Raw genomic sequence first — 6,561 nt, forward strand, 5'->3', positions numbered from 1 at the left:
AGTACTACCATGAGGTTTTTATGCATTTGATGTCGACACCCACAGATGGTTCAAGCCCACAGTATCGGGAACTGCTCCAGATGGAAGGATGTTTCACTCAGCCTGTGTCTTTGGAAAGGTCATGTATATCTATGGAGGGCATCTATCTGATTTAACAAACCCCTGTGACTGGTACAAGCTGGACAACCTCCACAATGGTCTGGTCTTCAATTCATGTCGGAGGCACTTGGGCACCTGGTAGGGTACGGTCCCCTGCCACCGTCATCGGGACCAAGATGTTTGTATCTGTGGGTCGCAGTGTTAATTCTGACAGCACATTTTGATTTAGTTTTAGTCATATTTTAGTCATCTGAAATATTTTAGTTTTAGTCAAATAAATATCATAAGATTTCTGTCGACTAAATCTACATTATTACATTACATTACAGTCATTTAGCAGACGCTTTTATCCAAAGTGACTTACAATAAGTGCATTCAACATAGGTAGGGAACGAAAACTACTAATTACCAGAAGTCTTAAGTGCATTTTCTGCAAAAACAAGCAACCAAGAGTATACCTAGCGCCTAGCACTTTTACCTAAGGTAAAAGTGCAATATATCAGCTACCTATTTCCTTAAACAGGTGAGACAAAATAGCTAAATCAAATGAGCAGGAGCTAAAACAAATAATTGTATCGACTAAACAAGATCCAATAAAACAATACAACAATAAAACAAGCGTTCGTACAACTAGTTAACAATAAGTAGGCCAGGCAAAGAGGAAGGGTAGTGTTTCCTGAAGAGGTGGGTTTTCAGCCTGCGGCGAAAGATGGGCAGTGACTCTGCTGTCCTGACATCAGTGGGAAGTTCATTCCACCACTGTGGGGCCAGAACAGAAAAAAGTTGTGACCGTGTGGATCGGCCAGAAGGACCCTTGAGTGACGAGGCAGTCAGTCGCCCCAAGGTGGCAGACCGAAGTGGTCGGGCAGGGGTGTATGCATCGACCATAGCCCGGAGGTAAGAAGGAGCTGTTCCTTTCACTGCCCTATAGGCTAGCACCAGGGTTTTAAACTGGATGCGAGCCGCTACGGGGAGCCAGTGTAGAGAACGGAGAAGGATAGTTGTGTGGGAGAACTTGGGGCGGTTGAACACCAGACGAGCCGCAGCTTTCTGAACAAGCTCCAGAGGTCTGATGGCAGATGCCAGAGCACCAGCGAGGAGGGAGTTGCAGTAGTCCAGGCGGGAGATGACAAGAGCCTGGATGAGCACCTGGGCTGCCTTCTCCGTGAGGAAGGGGCCAATCCTCCTGATGTTGTAGAGGAGGAATCTGCAGGACCGTGTCACTGATGCGATGTTAGCCGAGAACGACAGTTGATCGTCCAGGGTCACACCCAGATTCTACACAGTCCGAGTTGATGTCACCACAGCATTATCAATGGTGATGGCCATGTCTTGGTGCGGACAGCCCTTCCCCGGGAGGAACATCAGCTCGGTCTTGTCCAGGTTGAGCTTCAGGTGGTGCGTCGAAATCCACTCCGAGATGTCGGCCACAGTTGATTTTGTCAACAAAAATGTATTTATTTTGGCGGTGCCTAGATGGTGTCGTAATGGCTGATTTTACACTTGGTTGCAAGCTCACAACGCGTCGCGCTGCGACACGTTGTGAGCTTGTAGATCGGGTATTTTCAGAGCGCAACACCCGAGCACAACCAAACATAAAATGACTTGTCTTTTAGTTCTACTGCATCTCTTCTCCACTAGTCCCTCCCCCAACAGTTTTTATTTGTTGACGATTTGTTGTCAATATATGTAGTCTTAGTTTTAGTCATCATAGCTTAGTTTTTATTTCGTTCTTATTTAGTTTTCGTCATTGAAAAAACGTTTTGTCATAGTTTTAGTAGACAAAATTGACATTGGTGGGTCGCAACATCAGAGTATTTGACACAGAGACCAACTGCTGGCTGTACACGCCTTCTGCACAGCTTACAGGACAACACTGGTTTTACTATTGCCTGCGATGGAGAGCTGTGCATATCTACTGAGCAAAACTCTAACTATTATCTGTTTAAATTCAACCTAGAGACCTTCTCCTGGAAGAAGGTTGAGCTCAAGGGGAAAGGCCCGGGTTCATCTATTACCAGCATGGGCTGTTGCATGGTGGGATATAAATATATTGGCATCTGGCTAGATGAGAATGTATCTTTTAAATATCATATTGAAAATCTTGTCACTAAACTGAGACAGAAAATTGGTTTTCTCTACAGGAACAAAGCATGCTTTCCTGCATCCTGTAAAAAAACAACGATTGAAGCCACCTTTCTCTCTGTTTTAGATTATGGAGACATTATTTATAGGATTGCTGCCCCATCGATTTTAAAGCACCTCGACACTGTATACCATTGCGCCTTAAGGTGGGTAACTGGTGAGTTTTGGTAGCCATCACTGTACTCTCTATGAGAACGCAGGCTTATCCTCTCTCTGCAAGGCGTGATAAGCACTGGTATGTATTTTTAAAGCCATCTCAGGAATGCTCCCCCCTTATATCTGTGCCTTGTTGGATCAGAACCCTAGTACCCACCAGACCCGTTCGAGTGACTTCCTGACGCTCAAGGTGCCATTTAGTCATACAGAGCTATAAGGCAAGGCAGCATTCGCTGTTAGTGCTCCATCTGTTTGGAATGAGCTCCAGAAATACCTAAAAATCTGTTTACTGCCTTCCTTGGGTCAATTTAGGGAAATGGTCTCCAACACTGTTGTTCCAGAGTGTAACTGTTATAATTAATTCCCGGCCTGTGTCTTAGTTCTTTGAATATGTTTGACTTTTCTCTGTCCTCTAATTCATATATTTAATATTGATGTATATAAATGTTTATTCCTGTGGATTATTATGTTGTGTATCTCGACTACATTGAAAATGAGGGCCTGCCCCTATATTTCTAGTTTTGTTGTTATATGTTTGAAGGCTGTTAATCTTAATATTTTAATAAGGTACTTGTCTTGGGTTGTGTCTATTCCCTTATGGTATTTTACCCATCAGGATATATTCGTGGCTGATGTTTACATGACACAACCTGTGTCATTTCCGTACCAATATTGTCCCAAGACAAAAGCAGAAGATAATTATGGCTGTAGTTAACATGGTTTTCTCAACAGTCTCTCCAACATGTTGGTGTTGCTGATTTTTATTTATTTTGCTAATTGGACAGGTGTTACAAACGCTGTTGTCTTATGTAAGGATAGGCTTATATTTTCCCATTGTATTTCAGACAAGGTTAAATCTAGTTCTTCTTGCCATCTTATGTTTTCTCTCAATTCTTCTGGTTTGTTCTGTCCATCCAAGATATTCTATAAAGCTGAGATTTGGTGCTTTACACTCGCTCACATTTTTAACCAGGAACCGTGTCATAGGATGAAAATCTGTAATACTTTTCTGCTGTCTGGTGCTTTTCTCCATGAAGCTTCTAACTTGTAAATATCAAAATCGTAGTCTCTTTTAAGTGACTCAAATCTTATAATTCCTTTATTATCTATAAATTGCCCAAATATCCTCAATCCCTTTTGATTCCAAATCTTGAAAATGCCGTCATCTTTGTTTGAAGCAAAGTCAGGATCTTCCTTTATTTCTCTTAACCATTCAATCCGGGGATGCATCGGCGTCATTTTAGATTTATTTGAGCTATTCAAAAATAGCAGATATACAAGCTCATAGCGCGCGGCACCAAGTGCCGTGCTATGAGCTTGTAGATCTTTTTTTTTTTTATTTTTTTTTTCAATCGTGAAAATGTCTGCAAATCTTTGAATATTGTTTTGAAGCGAAGAATCTTTGCTTCTGCGGATTCTAATGTCTAAATCCAAAAAACGTGTGTTGCTACATCAGTGGTTCTCAAACTTTTTCATGTCAAGGACCCCCAACATATATGTATTTGGCCGCGGACCCCCATCTCAAAATATGTTGTTCCGGGGACCCTCCCAAAAGTGTATTTCTAAGCCTAATGTTTTCTATATTTAGTTTTGGGATTTTTGTAAGGAAAGGGAGGAGTTTCTCCATAGCTTTACATTCATACAATTCTATGGACCTCCATTTGACCTGGATCTCCTCATTTAGCCATGTTTGTATCATCGTTACACAGGTTAAACATGCTCGGCTTCACAGTAGAATGCTTATACAGCATGATGGAGGACCTGAAAATAGAAGTGATATCTTTTGATATCAAATCCACTATTCTGTCATGCCTACTTATGTATATGTTACAGGGTGAATGGAGAACCAGGGTGATTGAAGAAGGCTCGCTCGTTTTTACCCACCCAGCAATTCTGTAGAAGAAACACTAGAGGGAGCCACAAGCCAGGCTTGTGCACAAGCACATATGGCCGTGACCACCCACACACACACAGTCACACACACACACACACACACATGCGCGCGCACGCACACGCGCTCATGCTTTCAATGGACTGTTAAGATACTTTTATTGTGTTCTGCTGGCTTTTGTTTTAGTTTCTCCCTGACACACACACACACACACACACACACACACACACACACACACACACACACACACACACACACACACACACACACACACACACACACACACACACACACACACACACACAGTGATCCATGAAAAGAACTATTCTGTCCCTATCGGTTTACAAATCAAACGGCGCTGAGTCGACTAGTGGAGCGTCGGCCGGTCACCGCGGGCACTCGCGCCTGGAGGCGCGAGGGCGCGCTTCCTCGGCCTCAAGCTCCACTAAGTCGGCGCGCCGTGCGTGTGAACGCGTGTTCAGCGTTCCCCTCATAGATATTATGGTTCCCCTAGCTTAGCTTCCTGGTTGCTATGTGGGGGGGAACAACAAAAGACAGGTCTCCGTCGGCGCATCAAAGCCCCGCCTCTCCGCGCTCTCCTTCTCCTCCTCGGAGGAGGAGGAGAAGGAGAGAAGGAGAGGACGGGACGGTTTAAAACGCGAGGAGGAGGAGGAGGAGGAGGCTCCTCTTCCTCGCGAGCCTCGCGTAATAACCCCCCGCCTCGCAGCGCCGTCCTCCTCCTCCTCCTCGCGAGCCTCGCTAATAAACCCTGTCTCGAAAAGCCCCGCCTCGCCCCGAAGGAGCCCCGTGCCTAAAAACGAGCGCTCTGTCTTCAATCACCCTGGATCTCCATTCACCCTGTGACATATACATGTCACCCATTTAAGATGTGGGACATGGTTTCAGCTATTTGTTCATGACCATGATGTATACAGTGAGGAGCATGGTTGCATGGTAAAACCTGCAACCTCGCTTTCAGAGTAAAGACAACAATGCATTTGTCTAAAGCAACATTTTTTAACACAGAGTGAGAGACAGAATGGTCCGCAACACACACACACACCACACACACACACACACCACACCACACACACACACACCACACACACACACACACACACACACACACACACACACACACACACACACACACACACAGAAGAAAAAAAAGAGGGAGAGAGATGAATGAGGAAGACAGCAGCAACGGTGCAGAATCATCCGCAGATTCTGCAAATTTGGTCGTGAAAAGTAAATCAAGCTCCCTTGTTTGGAGATATTTCGGTTTCAGAAAGGAGGATGTAAAACAGAGCGAGGTGTTGTGCAGGACGTGCCTCCGCAATGTCGCGACAAAGAAAGGCAACACAACCAACCTGTTTCATCACCTAGAAAAACACCACAAAACACTGTATGAGGAGAGCCAAGCAATAAAAGAGACTGAGGGGCCAGGGACATCCTCCCGTGTCAAGCCCAAGCAAGGTCTGATTGACGATGCGTTCAGTAATATAACGCCATACGAGAAGACGTCAGTCGACAAAGAGGGCTTCCACAAAATGGTTCGGACGCTTGACAAACGCTACAAAATACTGTCTCGAAACCATTTTAGTGATAAGGCCATTCCCCAACTTTACAATCAGACCAAGATGCTTGTTGAGGCGGAGCTCCGTGACATTGATTATTTTGCCACAACGACCGACTTGTGGTCTATCCGAACGACTGAACCCTACATGAGTTTAACTGCCCATTTCATCACAAAGAACTTCGAGCTGAAAACCCGATGTTTGCAGACTTCCTTCTTCCCCGTGGAGCATACCGGAGTTAACATAGCGCTTGAGATGAAAAGTGCATTAGCAGACTGGGGCATGCTGGAGGAGCAGCAGGTGAGGTGTGTGTGACCACTGACAACGCATCAAATATGATCAAAGCACTGGACGAGAATAAGTGGACTACAGCGACTACAGTGCTTTGGGCACAGGCTACACCTGGCAATAGGTACGTTTTGCTGTTTATTTTTAATTACTTTGTTTAGAACACATTTTGTTATCTTACATTTTATTATACCCTGGCAAAGTTGATTGATTGTATTGTTGCAATGTGTTGTGTGAACTTGCAGAGTTAGTGTTTTAATAGACCACTTGCATGATTATGTGGGTGTTTTTTGGGATAATTGTGGAACAGAATAGCTGGGCTCACCTGAGGGAGGGAGAGACAGGGGAGTGTGTGTGTGTGAGAGAGAGAGAGAGAGAGAGAGAGAGAGAGAGAGAGAGAGAGAG

The sequence above is a fragment of the Gymnoscopelus braueri genome (genome assembly GCF_963280865.1).
Source record: "Gymnoscopelus braueri genome assembly, chromosome: 1".
Lineage (NCBI taxonomy): Eukaryota > Metazoa > Chordata > Actinopteri > Myctophiformes > Myctophidae > Gymnoscopelus > Gymnoscopelus braueri.